Source organism: Arachis stenosperma, chromosome 2 (genome assembly GCF_014773155.1).
Source record: "Arachis stenosperma cultivar V10309 chromosome 2, arast.V10309.gnm1.PFL2, whole genome shotgun sequence".
NCBI classification, from domain to species: domain Eukaryota; kingdom Viridiplantae; phylum Streptophyta; class Magnoliopsida; order Fabales; family Fabaceae; genus Arachis; species Arachis stenosperma.
The window spans coordinates 53,017,346-53,036,793 of record NC_080378.1 but is presented as its reverse complement, the minus strand read 5'-3'; positions in this window follow the sequence as shown (position 1 = coordinate 53,036,793).

Here is a 19,448-nt window from a genome sequence, read left to right as displayed (position 1 = left end):
AGATAAGAATATCTTATCCAGGGATGATCACAGCCAACTACTATAAATACACTGGAGCACCCAGGTATAACTCATACTCTAATTCTACTCAATATCTGCTTGGACCCATGCTAACTTAAGCATCGGAGTGTCATTGCAGGTACAACCCCCCGCCGTTCAGCACAACCAGCTCGGGTCTCAGACCCACCACCTCGGGCCTTGCCGGAAGACCGAGCTGCACGTTTCAGGTAACCCTCAGAACAGGTACTTCATAGTCCAACCTCTTTTGAGTGGTAGTGTGGGTTTTCTACCCTTGCCTTCTGGATCACGCCTTGCTTTAAGTTTTGTGTTGACAACCTTCTGCTTTGGCAAAGTTATCCTTGCGGCTTGATATCCGAGCTTTTAGTGACTTGTCCCATGACTTTTTAGTGTTCTTTATATAGAACCTTTTTTTAATCTTGGATGATGTTCGTAGCCCTGTTTGAGATTGTGCCTTCTTTGAGTGGAGTTGTATCCTTTTTGGCTAAGCGCATTTGAGCCTTAAGTTGTTTCCCAACCTTTTGGCTTGTTCTTTATTGAAGTCGTACTTGCGCCTCTTCTTTAGCTGACGTCGACCTGTATGACTTTGCCCCTGCTTGAGTTCGGACTTTTTCCGTAAGACCGTGCTTTCAGAGTTTCGATCTCTTCGGGCAAGTCGTGCTCAAGCATCCTGACTTTGGTCGATCTTTGAGTAGTTTCTCCTTGTGCGAGTCTGGTATTGCCCCTTTTAGTTTGTTGAGGGGACTTTTCAGCCTTCTTCTGACTTGTTTGTCTTCACTGCTCGGGCTTTTTAGTCATAATCCAACAACTTTTTAGGTAGTGTTCCGATGGGGAACCTTTTTATAGTCTGTTTGGATGACTTTTTATTGCCGTTTTGATTTGTGCTTTTGCCTTTTAAGTAGTGTCTTTTTTCAAGACTTCGTACCTTTTAGCAAAGCATTCCTGGCCTTCGTCTGGCCGTTTGCGAGATGTCTTTGTCCTTTTTTGTGGATCTTTGTAGAGTGTCGGTACTTTGTTGTCTGACCTCTCTTGATCACTTCTGGTTTTGTCCACTTTCTGCTTGGTCGAGGTGGTTCTTGGGGCTAACTTGTTTGACGACTTTTTAGTGTTATCGTAGAACACTTTTTAGTCATTCTGAACAATTTTGATAGCCTTGTCGTGGAGCCGCGACTTTTTGGGCGGAGCTATGTCCGTTTTAGTGCACGTTTTTCGTTGGTCTGACTTCTTCTTGTCGGTCCAAGCTGTAGCTTTCGTTGGTTCGACTTCTACTTGTCGGTCCAAGCTGTAGCTTTCGTTGGTCCGACTTCTTCTTGTCGGTCCAAGCTGTAGCTTTCGTTGGTCCAACTTTCTCTTGTCAGGGCTCTCCTGAGTTGTTTCTGTAATCCTCTTTCTTGGACTTTGTTCAGGTCTCTTTCAGGGATTACTTTTATAACTCTTTCGTCGTTTGGGCCGACTTTGTCATGTCGGGCTCTCCTTAGTTATTTCTGTAATCCTCTTTCTTGGACCTTTGTTCAGGACTCTTTTAGGGATTACTTTTATAACTTTTTAGTGGTAGGAGTCCGACTTGGTTATGTCGGTCTCCTTTAAGTTATTTTTTGTAGTCCTCTTTCTTGGATCTTTGTCAGATCTCTTTTAGGGACTACTTGTATAACTTTTTGTTTTGGGCTGACTTTGTTATGTCAGGCCCTTCTAAGTTAAAGTAATCCTCTTTAATAGGGTTGGCCAGACCTCTTTCCAGGGTTTACTTATAACTTGGGTTGACTTGGTTCGACTTCTTAACGTTCGACCAGTCCTTAAGTTATTATTTTAGCGATCCGTAAGACCTCGTCAGGTTCTTTTTTAGATCACTTTCGATAACTTCTTACATTATTCTGTGTTCATCTTTGCCGATTTGTAGAAAGTGGTTGTCATCTCTAGATCGTACTTTGGGTGAATCGCGTTTTCACCTTTATCGGACGGTTGTCTTTCTCGTGATCGTGCAGTGAAATTATTTTTCACTTTCTGCCGATCTGTTGCTTTATAATCGGGCGATGAACTCTGCTTTCACTTTTTTGCCGATCTTGTCGAAATCGGGCGATGAATTCTGGTTTCATCTTTGCCGACTTTTATCATGATCGGGCGGTGAATTTGGTTTTCACCCCGTCGACCTTGTCGTGATCCGGCAGTGAAATTTGCGTTTCAGATTAATGCGTCTTGGTATAGCAGTAAATTTTGTTTTCACTTTGTCGAAATCAAATGATGAATTCGGTTTTCATCGTGGTCGGGCGGTGAAGTTGGTTTTCACCTTGCCGACTTGTTGTTTTGTAATCGGACGATGAGTTTGGTTTTCATCTTGCCGACTTTGTCGTGATCGGGCGGTGATTTTGGTGTTTCACCTTGCCGACCTGCCGTAGTCGGGTGTCTTGGTAGTAAACTTTTTAGGGAATCTGCGAACTTTTAAACACTAAAATGAAGATATGAATAAGAATGTGTACATGTTAGTGCTTACCCTTCTAGGTCAGGCAATCTTTTAGATCTTGGCCTGGCACCTTTTGCAGGCTTGCCATGACCTTGGTAGCTTTCACCCCTCGAGGTCGGACACTTTGTGGTGGCCTTTCCCCAGTACTTTCGTGACTTTGCAGGGTCTTTTCCATTTAGCTGCTAGCTTTCCCTCTTCTGGCCGACTTGTTCTGATATCATTTCGGTTTGGGATGAGGTCATTATTGGAGAAGCTTCTCTGTACTACCTTTCATTTGCACCTTGAGGCCATGCGACGTTTTAACGCTTCTTCCCTGATCTGAGCTCTTTCTCGGACTTCTGGGAGTAGGTCGAGCTCTTTCCTTTGGATTTGGGAGTTGACCTCTTTATTGTAGAGGATCATTCTGGGGGATCTTTCTTCGATCTCTACTGGGATCATTGCCTCCACTCCGCGAGTCAATCGGAAGGGTGATTCCCCCGTGGTGAAGTGTGGAGTTGTCCGATATGCCCATAGGACTTGTGGGACGATATGCCCATAGGACTTGTGGGAGCTCTTCAGCCCAAGCTCCCTTTTGATCTGAAGAACTTTGGTTCTTTCTACAAAAAGTTTGCGTATTCTCCTTTAAGGAGAATGTGTGCTTTGCTTAGGATTTGGTTGCTGTTCCTGTTTCTTTTCATTGTTGCCTGACTCCCTTTGTACAAAAAGTTCTAGCTTTTATTTTGACCTTTTGTTTGAGAGGTGTTCGGACTGTTTGGGTATAGATTGTCGGCTTCTCTTCTCTATGTTCTTGCCCTGTTGTTGCCTCCAAAGGGTGCCCCTGGACTTTCGTGTGAGTCCTGGGGTTTCCCTTTTACTGCTGTATCTGACACTTGATGTTTTGCTGTTATTGTCCGAGTTGTTTCCATTATTTATCCGAGTTGTTTGGTAATAACCTCATGGTTGACCTATGTCTTCTAGAAAAAATATTGCTGAGATGTCTACTAAGATCCCGGTCGGCATGTCTGATTGACTAGATTCCATAGTTGTAATCCGTGTTACTGTGGCTGACCCTGAGTGCTGTGTGCGATTTAGGAGGTTCCGTAGAATTTGTAGGGATAGGGATGAGGAGGAGAATTATGAGCTGGTGTTGCCAGACTCTGAGGAGGTTTGTTTTCCTTCCTTGTTGTGGTTTTGTAATGTAGCCTAGATGAGGCTTCTATTATTGCCCCCTGGTTTGGTACTGGCTGATTTTGAAAGTGCATCAGCTCGGGCATTCTGCTCCCGAGGTATGTGTCGGACTTCATATTCCCCAAATTGTTCGAGCTGTTTTCTGGTTTTGTCCAGGGTCCCCTGAATTGTCCGAGCTGTTCTCTGGTTTTGTCCAGGGTCCCCCGAATTACCCGAGGTATTTTTTATGGTGGGATCCCCAGCTTGGTTGCTCCCTTCTATTTGTGAGGTGACTACTTGTGAGTCATTGGACATGGTAAGCTCCTACCTTCTTAGCTAGCCTTAGACCAGCCAGTAGTGCCTCGTATTCAGCTTAGTCATTTGGCTTGATTTGGCTTCCCTGATCGCTTTTCTATAATTACACCTGCACCACTCCCGGTTTTGTTTGAAGAGTCATCCATGTAGAGATTCCATTTTGTAGGAGTTTCCGGGGTGTCAGTGTACTCTGTAATGAAGTCGGCCAAATACTATGATTTGATGGCTGTCTGAGCTTTATGTCGAAGATCGATTTTGACTGCTCACTGTAGAATCTTTCCTGCTAAGTCTATTTTCTTGTAGGATGCCTTCGATGGGCTGGTTGGTCCGAACTCTGATAGTGTGAGCTTGAAAGTATGGGTGGAGTCATCGAGAGGTGAGTATGGGGGTGTAGGCGAACTACTCTATCTCTTGATAGTTTAGTTCGGCCCCTTGTAGGGCCTTGATGATGAAGTAGACAGATTGTTGCCCACTTTTGTCTTCTTTAACTAGTGATGAGGCTATTGCCAGACTTCCCACTACGAGGTATAATATGAGCTTTTCACTTTCCCTTGGTTGGGTAAGAATGGGTGGTTGCCCCAAGAATTTTCAAAATCCCGGAAGGCTTGTTTGCACCCCGTAGTCCTATTCAAACCTCTCTCCCTTCCTTAATATACCTCTTTGAGGTGTCCTTTGCGGGATGATTTAGAGATCCTTCCTCCTGCGAATCCTCCACGAACATGTCTCTCAGGGATGTGAGGTGGACGTTCAACTCGTTCGACCTCTTTGGTGTGAGACGTTCGACTTGTCCGACCTCTTTGGTATGAGGTTGACCTTCGACTTGTCCGACCTCTTTGGTGTGAGGTTGACTTTCAACTTGTCTGACCTATTTGGTGTGAGGTGGACCTTCAACACGTCCGACCTCTTTGGTATGAGGTGGACCTTCAACATGTCCGACCTCTTTGGTGTGAGGTGGACCTCTAACTCGTCCGACCTCTTTGGTGTGAGGTGGACCTCCAACTCGTCCGACCACTTTGGTGTGAGGTGGACCTTCAACGCGTCCGACCTCTTTGGTGTGAGGTGGACCTTCAACGCGTCCGACCTCTTTTGTTTTTGATTGGGCGAGTTGATGGGATCTTCTCAGTGTTGCATATTTCTCGGTAGATATCCACAACAGACACCCGAAGGGGGTGTAATTGTGGTATTTTCTAGGCTTCTCTCTATGTTGATCTTCTTTTTTCTTGGACTCTTTATCCTTATCCCGAGAGGAGTAGGAATGTTCGGTTTTTGAGATCTCTCCTAGTCGAGAGTTTTCCTCCATGTTGATGTACTTCTCTGCCCGTTCCTGTACCTCGTTCCGAGATGTTTGGGTGCTTCTTGGATATTGAGTGGCTAAGAGGTCCTTCTCGTAGACCATTGATGAGGCCCCTGATAGCTGCTTCTATTGGCAGACTGTGTATGCCCAGACATGTTTTGTTGAATCTTTCCCTGTAGTTGCGAAGGCTCTCTCGATCTCCTTGCTTGATCCCTAATAGGCTCGGTGCATGTTTGGCTTTGTCCTTCTGGATGGAGAGTAACGGATTACATCTGAGGCCTCCGTGAAATATATCTTGCTTCTGAAATTGCTAAGATAATGGCTTGGATCTGATGTGCCGTCGTATGGGGTCATGTCTGGAGCTTTGAAGTCCTTTGGGACCTTTAGCTTTCATGATCTCTTTGGTGAATGGATCTTGGTCCTTGTAGGAGCTATCCTCATGAGAGGATCGATTAGCTTTGGCCTTGAGATCGGCTTCGAGTTTTAGGAGTTTGTCCTCCAATTCCCGGCGTCGATTTATCTCCCTTTGATGTAGGGCTTTGTTTTAAACGGTCTTGAAGTGCCTCCATGGCTCCCGCATTTGAAGAATCCTTTTCGTTGTTAAGTTGAGGAGTATCCTTTGGTGTAGTGTCCGCATTTTTGTGCGGCGTTCTATCCTCTAGATCTGAATCGTGGTCGTTGTCATGGTTGTCCGCCATGGTGGTGGGATGACTTCCAGGTCCCCGGCAACGGCGCCAATGTTCCGAGGGTTACCTGAAACTGTAGGTCGATCTCGGACGAGATCTTCTGTGTTGGTCGGAGCCGACGTGTCCGGCAGGTGTATAGCGGCCGGAGCTGGTGTGTCCGACTTGTTGGACTTGGTGGTGGTGCTGATCCTTCGTCCCCGGAGGGTGGGGGTACCTGCAAGAGACTACGATGCTTAAGTTAGCATGGGTATTAAACAGGTTTTTAGTAGAATCAGAGTATGAGTTATACCTGGGTGCTCCAGTGTATTTATAATGGTGAGATGTGGCCTCCTGTGGATAAGATAAGTTAGTTATCTTATCATATCTTTATCTTATCTTTAAGTGAGGTCATCTTATCTTCAAGGGAACCGCCTTTATCTTTCTGGGCTTTGGCTGCCTTTAGATTGGGCTGTGTTCCTTCGTTTTGGCCTGCTTTGGGCTCCTTTGGCGATTTGGCCGAGCTCTTTGAGAAGAGGTCGGGCATTGGTCAAGCTCTTTGAGAAGAGATCGGGTAGTCTGACCTGAAGAGGTCGGTCAGCTTGTCGCTAAACATCCCGGGTCGGACAGCTTGACCCAGGGTATGAACACCAACCAACCCATAAAAGGGATATTGCAGAAAACAGATCTAGCAGGAAGAATCCTACAATGGGCAATCGAGTTGTCTGAGTTCGACCTCCAATACGAGGCGCGTACAGCCATCAAATCGCAACACCTGGCCGACTTTATCGCAGAATTTACAGACATCCCAGAAATCCCCATAGAGTGGAACATATACGTGGACGGATCCTCGAATAAAACAGGAAGCGGTGCGGGTGTGATAATCGAAAGCAACCAAGGAACTCAACTTGAGCTCTCCCTTAATTTTGGATTCTTGGCCTCAAATAACCAAGCAGAATACGAAGCACTATTAGCTGGTTTGAAGCTGGCTAGGGAGGTTGGAGCTCGGAAACTCAACATCTACAGTGACTCACAAGTCATCACCTCACAAATAACAGGAAGCTACCAAGCCAAAGATCCGACCATGAAAAAATATTTGGATAAAACCAAAGAACAACTCGGACAACTCAGGGAATATAGGATCTACCACATACCCCGTGAGCAAAATGCTTGAGCTGACGCCCTTTCAAAATTAGCTAGCACCAAACCAGGGGGCAACAACAGAAGCCTCATCCAGGAGATACTACAGAACCCGTCAATAACAGAAGAAGGAAAAGTCCTAGCCATAATAGGTCGGGATCAAGGATGGATGACCCCCATAATAAACTACCTCAAAACAGAAACACTCCCTGCAGATGAAAAGGAGGCAAAGAGGCTGAAAAGGGAGGCACAGTACTACACTATCATAAATAACACACTATACAAAAGAGGGATATCAACACCTTTACTAAAACGCGTACCGACTTCTAACACAAAGAAAGTCTTGGAGGAAGTGCACAGTGGCATTTATGGTAATCATCTCGGAGCGCAAGCTCTCATCAAAAAGGTACTCCGAGCGGGATTCTATTGGCCAACTCTACAAAAGTAGGCTACAGAATTTGTGAGGACATGCCCACCATGCCAGAAGCATGCCAATTTTCACATTGCCCCACCAGAAAAGTTCATCAGCGTGACCTCACCCTGGCCATTTGCGAAATGGGGACTCGACTCTTTTCGGATCCTTCCCACAGGGATCGGGACAAGTAAAATTCCTCATAGTAGGAGTAGACTATTTCACAAAATAGATCGAGGCAGAAACCCTAGCCAACGCCACCGCTCAAAGAAGTTGAAAATTCCTTTATAGGAACATTATTATGAGGTTCAGAGTACCATACTTCATCACCACGGACAACGGTACCCAATTTACAGATGCAGGCTTCAGAAAACTGGTGGCCGACTTGAACATAAAATACCAGTTCACCTCCGTTGAACACCCCCAAGCCAACGGACATGCCGAAGCAGCCAACAAAGTCATATTGGCCAGACTAAAGCGGAGGCTACAAGAAGCAAAGGGAGCTTGGGCCGAGAAACTCCCACAAGTCCTATGGCCATATCGAACAACCCCCCATTCTACTACAAATGAATCACCATTCCGACTAACATACGGAGCGGAGGCAATGATTCCAATAGAAATCGAGGAAGGATCTCCCCGAGTAGTCCACTACAATGAACGAGCAAACTCCCAACTTCAGAGAGAAGAGCTCGACTTGTTACCCGAAATCCAAGAAAGAGCTCGGATCAGGGAAGAAGCTCTAAAGCGCCGAATGGCTTCCAGATATAATCAAAAGGTAGTGCCGAGAAGTTTCGCAGAGAATGATCTCATCCTAATCCGGAATGATATTGGAGCAACTCGACCCGGAGAAGGGAAGTTGGCAGCAAACTGGAAAGGACCCTATCGAGTCACAGAAGTACTTGGGAAGGGCTACTACAGACTGTCCGAGCTTGATGGACGAGAGTTTCCCCGATCGTGGCACGCCTGCAACCTACGAAGGTACTACAGTTAGAAAAGGTAAAGGGTCTCACTAAATGGATGCGCTCTTTTTCCTGAAAAGATTTTTAATGGGGCATCAGGTCGAGACCCGGACCAGAAAATTCCCACATATATATATTTGCATTTTCCTTTAAATAAAATATATTTTAAATATTCTACAAAGATTTCAAGACGCATTAATCTGAAGCATTCATCGTCCGATTATAAAGCAAGAGATCGGCAGAAAGTGAAAAACAAATTCACTGCACGATCACGATAAAGACAACCGTCCGATAAAGGTGAAAACGCGATTCACCCAAAGGACGATTTAGAGGTGACAGCCACTTTCTACAAATCGGCAAAGATGAACACAGAATAATGCAAGAAGTTATCGAAAGTGATCTAAAAAAGAACCTGACGAGGTCTTACGGATCGCTAAAATAATAACTTTAAGGACTTGTCGAACGTTAAGAAATCAAACCAAGTCAACCCAAGTTATAAGTAAACCCTGGAAAGAGGTCTGGCCAACCCTATTAAAGAGGATTACTTTAACTTAGAAGGGCCTGACATAATAAAGTCTGCCCAAAATGAAAAGTTATACAAGTAGTCCCTGAAAGAGATCTGACAAAGATCCAAGAAAGAGGACTACGAAAAATAACTTAAAGGAGACCGACATAACCAAGTCGGACTCCTATCACTAAAAAAGTTATACAAGTAGTCCCTGAAAGAGATCTGACAAAGATCCAAGAAAGAAGACTACGAAAAATAACTTAAAGGAGAAAATAACTTAAAGGAAACCGACATAACCAAGTCGGACTCCTATCACTAAAAAAGTTATACAAGTAGTCTCTGAAAGAGATCTGACAAAGATCCAAGAAAGAGGACTACGAAAAATAACTTAAAGGAGACCGACATAACCAAGTCAGACTCCTATCACTAAAAAAGTTATACAAGTAGTCCCTGAAAGAGATCTGACAAAGATCCAAGAAAGAGGACTACGAAAAATAACTTAAAGGAGACCGACATAACCAAGTCGGACTCCTATCACTAAAAAAAGTTATACAAGTAGTCCCTGAAAGAGATCTGACAAAGATCCAAGAAAGAGGACTACAAAAAATAACTTAAAGGAGACCGACCTAACCAAATCAGACTCCCGCCACTAAAAAGTTATCAAAGTAATCCCTGGAAGAGACTTGACAAAGGTCCAAAAAAGAGGATTACAGAAATAACTTAAAGGGGGACCAGCGCAAAAGAACCACCAAGAAACAAGTTGGACCCATAAGTCACAAACCTCAAAGGATCCAAGCTACAAACAATAAAACAAAGCAATCCGAAGAGGATGAGATACAAGATTTCAAGCATCAGTAGAAAACTGAAAGGATACCAAGTCAAAAAACTACCTCTGTTACTCCGCAAAAGTTATAAGGCCCGGAAGGCCACCAAAACCTACCGTGAAGGTAAAGCGAGCTACCTTTTGTTTTTCAAAATAAAAAGTTGCTAAACAAGCAACTAGGAAATGTCAATAAAAGGTTTTAAAAAGCCCACAAGCCGGGCCAACTATACATCCAGAAAGAGATCAGCAAACATCAGGAGCTTTTTGGCAGCGTCAGGACAATGGGAAGGAGGACAAGTCTGAAGGGGCACGGCATCTACGGTTCCGTCACCCCGGTTCAGAATCTGGCAATCCGGATCAAATGTAACGGGAGGAACAGAGGAGGTCGACACCTTAAGAGAAGGCACTGGGGGAGAATCAGCCTCATCATCATCATGGTCATCAGGGACAATCTTACCATCCCTCACGACATTGTCCAGGCTGATGAGGGTCAAGTCAGCATCAGGAGCAACAACCCGGAACTGCTCCATCAGGTTCTCGGAGGCAGCAGTTACGCTATCCACAAGGTGACCCTGAAGCTCACCATAATTAACCCGAGCAGTTTCCAAATCCTCCCGAAGATGCATCAATTCCCTATAAGCCGATACATAACTATCCTTATGTTTCAATGCCACGTCCTCGGCCAGCTTCAAAGATGCAGCCAAGGCAATAGAACTGGCCTTCTCACCCTCCAACTCCTTCTCCACCTTTGCCAACTTCACCTCCAACTCCTCCTTCAGACCCTTGATCCGATCAAATTCCGACTTGGCCTCTTCCATGAAGGACTTTGTGGCATGAATCGGAATCCCCTGAACTGTCTGGAATATAGCCGCACCCATATGAGCCATCTTCATACTACTTTTGGTGATAAAATCCAGATGCTGAAGAAGAGAAATGTCGTCCATGGAAAGCCCACCATAAGGGGCAATTTGCTGGTCAACAAATTCGATAGCATCAAAATCTGGGGCATCTAGGTTGAAGGGCTCGGATGTTTTTTGCTTCTTATTAGGAGGGGCACCAGGAGCTGCAGCAGAAGATTGTGGAGGATCGACCAGACGAACCCGAGGAATAGGAATTGCTTTCCTCGGCCCGGGAGAGCTAGGTACAGGAGGTTTAACTGGAGCCTGGGAAGATCCCTCTCCGGCCGCTTTGGTCGAAATGTTTAAAGCAGCAGTCGCCTTCTTCGCCTTCTTGAAGGCCTTCATAGAATCATTATTCCTCGACATCTCTACAAATACAAAAACAGCCACGACAAAGAGTTACAAAAGAGAAAGAAAGAGGAAATAAGTATAGAAACAAGTCAGACAAATAGATAAACGAATACCCAAAGCAGTCCGAACCAAGGACGGATTAGTCAAAAATCTTTTTGTATCAAGATGAGGTGGTTTCCCCCAGAGATCCTCAAGAACAACTACAAAAGCACGTTCTACATCATCAAGCATCTCCCAAGTATAGCGAGATACTCTTACATCCTTCTGCCACTCTAGAGGGAAAGAAGGCTCGTCATTTTCATCAAGAAAAATGGGGCGGGCCCCCTCAACAGCTCGAACTTTAAAGAAATAATTCTTGAAGTCCTTAAAGGACTCATCATACATCGCAAACACTTTATGGCCCTGGGCGGACCGGAAAGAAACCCAAGAAGCTTTTTTTTTGAAGAACTGCCAGGCTTGGCAGAAACAAACAAGTAAAGAAACAGAGTCTGGGAAGGTGTTACATCTAGTTCATGGCAGAGAAGTTGAAAAATTTTAATAAAACCCCAGGAATTGGGGTGAAGCTGGGATGGAGCAATATTACACGACCACAACAGGTCGGTTTCAAAAGCAGTAAAAGGAAAAGTAACATTCAATTGACTAAAAAAGTATTCATAGGCATAGAAGAAAGGACGCTCCCTCTCGATGGAAGTCGGAAAGCAAACCCTCTCATCAGAATCAGGAGCAACAAGCTCGTAATCCCCCTCGCGAGCATTGTTCCCACAAATCCTATGACGCTTCCTCAGCTCTGTGCAAAATTCAGCATCCACAACGGAAACACACAACAAAACAAGGGAGTCCAGCCAATCGGACATCCCCTCGGGAACTCTGGAAGACATCTCTTCAATGTTATTGCGAGAAGACATGAGGCCAACTAAATCCTACAAGTAAGAAAAAAAGATAGAGGTTACTACAAACATCTCGGATAGGGAGAAAACAACTCGGTCAATACTTCTCAGACGATGAAACCACGAAAAGGAAAACCCCAAGACTCAAACCAAAGTCCTTGGGCATCCTTTGGAGGCAGCAATAAAGCAAGGTTTCCAGAAATACTCTACAGATCACATCCCAAGCATTTCTCAAAAAAGGAATAAAAACAACAAAGCGCTTTTCATCAAAGAAAAACACAGCAAATCATTTCAAAGCCTACCAAACAAAAACATTCCCAAAGCAACAAATCACGGGACCATTAAGATGCAACCTTTTTTCAAAAGATCAGCAATCTCCAAAAAAGGTAAGAAACGGATGCAGAATTCCTAACCAGTATCAAAAGAAACCAGGAAGCAACAGTAAGACCCCAGAAAAACTCAACAAAAAATTCCAAGAAAAATTGAAAAGAAGAAAGCCAAGGAAAACACATTTACAGCGACAAACAAACGCAAGATCACGAAAAGGTTCAAACTTTCAAACATGCAAGATGAAAGCTTCAACAAAAAACTAAAAGTGAAGCCGTGAAAGAAGCAAAGAAAGTTAATCCCAACCTGAAAAAAGCAGCGGGCTTCAAGGAAGTTGAAGAAGGAAGGCAAAATCTGGAATCGCTCTCTCAAAAGCAAAAGAGAAGACACGAGCAAAAGCAGCGTCGCTGGACTGAAACGCGGAACTTGTTTAACTCCAGGAAGAGGCTTCAGAAAAATCAAACAAACAAAGAAAAGTTGAAAGCGAGAGAATGAAGGAAGAAATGCGAAGAAGTTACGAAAAGGGAGAAGGAGAGAAACCGTTTCTAGGTTTTCAAAATCAAAATAAAAGAGCCAAAGGAAAACGGGGCAATTAATGTTAAAAATTAATGAAGGCATTAAACCCTTGCACGTTTCCAAGACACCGATATAAAAGCGCGTGCTTAGAGGAAAAACGTTCTACATTCAAAAGTTTCTACAAAGGAATCGACAAAATGCTTGAGTTCGGCTTCACTAAAGAAAGGACCGAAGTCAAAGAACGCGGCCTCAAAAAGAAGACCGAGCTCAAGCAGGCGCACTGTTCATACCCAGGGTCGAGGTGTCCGACCCGGGATGTTCGACAGACAAAGTGACCGACCTCTTCAGGTCAGGACAACCCAATTTCTTCCCAAAGAGCTCGGTCAGGTCCCTAGAAAAGCCCAGAGAAGGGCCCAAATAGAGGAACACGCCCCAAATCCTAAGGTGGCCCAAGCCTACAGAGAGAAGGGCGGTTCCTTTGAAGATAAGATGACCTCACTTAAAGATAAGATAAGATAACTAACTTATCTTATCCACAGAAGGCCACATCTCACCGTTATAAATACACTGGAGCACCCAGGTATAACTCATACTCTGATTCTACTCAATACCTGCTTAATACCCTTGCTAACTTAAGCATCAGAGTCCCTTGCAGGTACCCCCACCCTCCAGGGACGAAGGATCAAGCACCATCACCAAGTCCAACAAGTCGGACACACCAGCTTCGGCCGCCGAACACCTGCCGGACACGTCGGTTCCGACCAACATAGAAGATATCGACCGAGATCGACCTACAGTTTCAGGTAAACCTCGGAACAGATATGCCTCCAACTTGCTGATGGCTCCATTAAAATTCTATTAGGCGTAATTGAGGACATGATTGTCAAGGTTGGGCTATTTGCCTTTCCCACTGACTTTGTGGTGCTGGAAATGGAGGAGCACAAGAGTACAATTCTCATTCTAGGAAGACCTTTCCTGGCAACTGGACGAACCCTCATTGATGTCCAAAAAGGGGAGGTGACCCTAAGGGTCAATGAGGATGAGTTTAAGTTGAATGTTGTTAAAGCTATGCAGCATCCAGATACCTCAAAAGACTGCATGAGAATTGATGTTATTGACTCCCTGGTAGAGGAGGTCAATATGACTAAGAGTCTCGAATCAGAGCTAGAGAACATCTTTAAATATGTCTAGCCTGATCTGGAGGAACGAGAGGAAACAGAAAAGCCTCCGAAAACTCCTCAGGAAGAGGAAAAGCCTCCTAAACTCGAGCTCAAACCATTAACACCATCCCTGAAATATGCATTTCTGGGAGAAGATGACACTTTTCCTGTGATCATAAGCTATGCTTTAGAGCCACAGGAAGAGAAAGTACTAATTCAGGTGCTAAGGACACACAAGACAGCTCTTGGGTGGTCCATAAGCGATCTCAAGGGCATTAGCTCAGCCAGATGCATGCACAAGATCCTATTCGAGGACGATGCTAAGCCAGTGGTTCAACCACAGAGGTGGCTGAATCCAGCCATGAAGGAGGTGATGCAGAAAGAGGTCACTAAATTACTGGAGGCTAGGATTATTTATCCAATTTCTGATAGCTCCTGGGTGAGTCCTGTCCAAGTTGTCCCCAAGAAGGGAGGTATGACAGTGGTTCATAATGAAAGGAATGAACTGGTTCCCACAAGAACAGTTACAGGGTGGCGTATGTGTATTGACTACAGAAGGCTCAATACAGCCACCAGAAAGGATCATTTTCCTTTACCATTCATAGACCAGATGCAAGAGAGACTAGCAGGTCATGAATACTACTGCTTTTTCAATGGCTATTCAAGTTACAACCAAATTGCAGTAGATCCTCAGGACCAAGAAAAAATAGCATTCACATGTCCATTTGGAGTATTTGCCTACAGAAGGATGCCATTTGGTCTGTGCAATGCACCTACAACCTTTCAGAGGTGCATGCTCTCTATCTTCTCTGATATGGTAGAGAAATTTCTGGAAGTCTTCATGGATTAATTCTCAGTATTTGGAGACTCATTCAGCTCCTGTCTTGACCATCTAGCACTTGTTTTGAAAAGGTGCCAAGAGACTAACCTGGTTTTAAACTGGGAGAAATGTCACTTTATGGTGACTGAAGGAATTGTCCTTGGGCACCAGATTTTGAACAAGGGAATAGAGGTGGATCAAGCTAAGGTAGAGGTAATTGAAAAATTACCACCACCTGCCAATGTTAAGGCAATCAGAAGCTTTCTGGGGCATGTAGTGTAACAACCCTAATTTTCGAGTACGTGAGATCTTTTTTAAAGATACGGAGAACTCCGGAGGATCGGTAAAAGGAGAACCTTTGATATATCATCAAGTATCTCAATCCTCATTGTCATTATGTCATCTTTAAGCTAGAACCTTTTCCAAGGCAAGCTCGATAACGCGGACACGAAGAACATAGTTTTTGAACCGTATCGGTTAGGAGTTTTGATCCGGTTTTTCGTAGATAGTCTCAGTTTGACGAACTGGACTCGATTCATGAGAGAAGAGAGATAATAGGATAATATTATCATTATATTAGTATTAGAAGCTTCTTGAATGATATTATAAGGTTACCTGGTCTGTTTTTGTTAAAAACAGAAAATCGGTTTAACCGGGTTCACAGTTTACTGGTGCAGCTTAGCACCAGCACTCTCTGATGACTTTAGCAATGCTAAGGCCTCATTATACATGTTCTATTCTCATAATAAATATGTTACTAGTGTCATTTATGCTAGTAGCTCAGAAAATAATTTTTAGAGATGTTTTTACAAGTGTTCCGATACATCTAGTTTTAGTAGTTATACACCTGAGATATTTTAATATTATTTTAATCCACCTCCAAGCCAACCAATCACAACTCACCCTACACCCCCAAAACCCCCAAGGCTGCCTCATTTGCTCATTGTGGCCGAAAATAACCAAGAGAAAAAGGAGAGAAAGTTCTTGGTTCATAAATCTTCAAAGCTTGATTTCTTCTGAACTAAAACTCAAATCAAAACTCCAATTTCACCAAAATGATCCTCTCTTCTTCCTCTACATAACCATGTGACTTATCAAGGCTGGAAATAAGGTGAGATGGCTGTCTCCCTCCCTCTTCAATTCGGTTTTCAAGGAAAACCATGCAAAACATGTGTTTTCTTGATGTTTTTCCTTAGGAATCATGCTTAACTTGACTTGAGGGACAAGAAACGTTAATTTCCAGCAAGTCTAAGGTGAGATATCTCTTCCTAACGTGCTGAGGGAGATTTGGTCAGTTGAGAGTTTGTGGATTTAAAGTTGTTCTTGATGTGTTTTAGGAGGAAAAAGTGCTTAAGGACCACCTGAAAGAGTAACCGGATTTGAAGCAGCAAATCAAGGTAGGGTTTGACGAATTTAATCTTGATTGATTGTGTTTGAGTTGTGTAATTATGATATGGTTTGGCTGTGCTTGAAATTGATTGTTTATATGAGTGATTCTTGTTGGAAGTTTGTTGAAAATTTGAAGAAATTTGATGATATTTAAGCTATGAATGTTGTTCTTGAGGGCTGCTGGAAAACGAAACCCTAGGCCTTTAATTGGGGTTCAATTTGTGTTAAAATCATGTAGAAAAGATGGGGTTTTAGTGGCTGGGAATTTATTTTGAATTATGGTAAAAATCGGTTGCTGAAAAGACTGAAAAACGGGTAAAAACAGAGAAAGAATCTGAAGAATTTACGAAGAACACGAAGAACACTTTGAGTGTGGTGAAGAACATTGAAGAACACCTTTTAGATCTTAGAAAGGGCAAGGAAGTAATTATTTTGGTGTTTAAGGGGGTTATTTGGTAATTTCTGAAAGTTAGGGTGGTAAAAGTAGAAATATTAAAAGTTACGGGTGGTTAAAAGTGAATTTTAAAGGTTAAAGGTAAAGATAAGGTAATTTTCGAAAATTTAATAATAAAATAATAAATAATAATAAAATATTAAATAATAATATTTAATTAAAAATAATATTTTAATAATAAAAAATAATAAAATAATGCAGAAAAGGCAGTTTTCTGTAAAAGCTTTAGAAAGACAACTTTAAGTGCAGAATTCTCCTAATTACCTTCATAAAACACTTAGGGAGTGGTAAGAACATATTAGTGAGGTAAAGATAAAAGAAAGATAAAAGTCAAAGGAAAGATAAAAATCGATGAAAAAGTCTGTAAAATTTTAACAACAGAGAAACAGACAGAGACTAGTGAACAAACTAGGGCAACATAGTTGGTTCTTGATTTGCGAATAGGGTTAGGTATTATATGAAAAGTTAAACTGTTTCAGTATAGACTTAATGAACCTATACTTGGGACAGGCTAACTATTCATACCGAAATTTACATAAGCTTTAAATACATACGTTAAACAGAGAAATCAGAACAGAGTAAAGAAACACAGAGAACAAAGTAACCAGAGCAGAATAAAGGGATACAGAGAACAGAGTAACCAGAGCAGAATAAAGGAATACAGAGAAAAGAGTAACCAGAGCAAAGTAAAAAGGCAAAGAGAAAAGAGTCATGTGATAAAGAGAAATGGTTTGAGTTACGATGTTGTAAAAGTAAAAGCTGTAAAGTTTGTATAGCATGATTGAACAGAGAAAGAAAGAGGTACTGCATAGGAATGTGAAAGTGATGATGATAATGAGAATGATTATGTGATGATCTGCTGCGTGAAGGCAGTCAGATAGATGGTGGTACGACCACTGAGAGTGCTTTCCTGGGATACTTAGCTATAATGCTGTTCTGTAAGTCAGAGGACTCTTACAGAGGTATCGAGAACACACGACTAGCATATGCTCCTGTAAGTCAAAGGACTCTTACAGTGAGAGTGTGTGTATGCTCTTGTAAGTCAAAGGACTCTTACAGAGAGTGTGTTGGGCAGATATAAGTTAACTAGCTCCGCCATGCAAGTCAAAGGACTCTTGCAGTGGGTTGCTAGTGCCGCCCTGCAAGTCAAAGGACTCTTGCAGTGGTTTACCTCACAAGTCAAAGGACTCTTGCGAGGGACATTGCCAACAGGAAAGCCTTACCTGGTCAGAGGACTCCGGGTAACGTTGGGAGCGGGTATGTAACCGACAAATGAGCTCATTACCTGCGCTAGGACTAGACATGCATCATACTTGGTTGTGCATTTTCTCTATTATGATCGTTGCATGAATGTATGCTTTCTTTGTTTGTATTCTATTCTCTGTGTTTGTGTCTGTATTTTACTTTCTTGTATTCTTCTGTTTGTGATCTTTTTCTGTTTTCTCTATTTTCTCTATTTTTCTGTCTTCTATTTACTACTTCTCTATATTCTGGTATTAGTCTGCTAAACAACACAAAATTAATGAACGTAACTAATAACCCCGGCCCTACTAAGAACTCCCCAGTTCTTACCCCTTCTCTCTCCCTTCCCCCTTCAGATGGAAGCAAGAGTTTCTTTCCGTAGTTCGCTGACGACCGTTTGCAAAAAGGATTCCGCTCTAGGTAGTCTTCTAAGTCTAGGGTGAATCCCATTCTCTGTTTATATGTATATACTGTGAGACCAGCCAATGTCCGCACCCCGTTTGTACGTCAACTTTAACCTAAATCCTGTGTACGAGACTCCTGTTGTGTGGCTACTTGATGAGGTACCAGAGAGACGTCATATGGCAATGTCTGATCGTGCAGAGGAGTAACAAATGATGTTCTACCTTTTGATGATGTTCCACCTGACTTGAGTTTTGAAGACTTAGAACATACTTTCCCTCGCTTTAGTAGTTTAGAGGGACTAGGTGAGTATAGAGTCTAGGCTAGCCTGGGTGCCAGCTTAGGGACCTCTTGAACAGGTCAGGGCCTGGGATGTTGTATGTATATATATGTATATAGTTATTATCTAGCTATATCTAGGGGTGTTCTAACTAACAGTCTATATTCTAATAAAGGCTGAATCACCGAATGTTGTCAACTACTTGTGATGTGTTTATGTGTGGTTGTTTATAACTGTTTTATATATTATTAGTTGTGAATTGATTATGAATGATACTGTTTGTTAATCCAAATGTTTTCAAAAAAAAAAAAGTACCTCGTAAAATAACTATGCTTTTAACAACGAATCAGGCTCATATAATAAATAATAGATAATAATTAGGTAGACAAGTTGGTAGCGCTCAGTTTCTAGTATGATCATGACGTACCAGAAATTGGGTCGTTACATGTAGGATTTTATAGGAGGTTTATAAAGGATTTTTCAAAAATTGCAAAACCTCTGAGCAATCTGTTAGCCGCTGATACACCATTTGTCTTTGACACACAGTGTCTGTAGGCTTTGAGACTCTGAAAGCTAAGCTGGTCACAACACCAGTAATTTCTGCACCAGACTAGACATTACCATTCGAACTAATGTGTGATGCCAATGACCATGCCATTGGTGCAGTATTGGGACAGAGGCATGACAAGCTTCTGCATGTCATTTATTATGCTAGCCGTGTTTTAAATGACGCGCAGAAGAATTACACAACCACAGAAAAGGAGTTGCTTGCAGTGGTTTATGCCATTGACAAGTTCAGATCTTATTTAGTAGAATCAAAAGTGATTGTGTACATTGACCATGCTACCCTAAAATATCTCCTCACAAAGCAGGATTCAAAACCCAGACTCATAAGATGTGTGTTGCTTCTGCAAAAGTTTGATATAGAAATAAGAGACCGAAAGGGGACAGAGAACCAGGTAGCTGATCACCTGTCCCGGATAGAA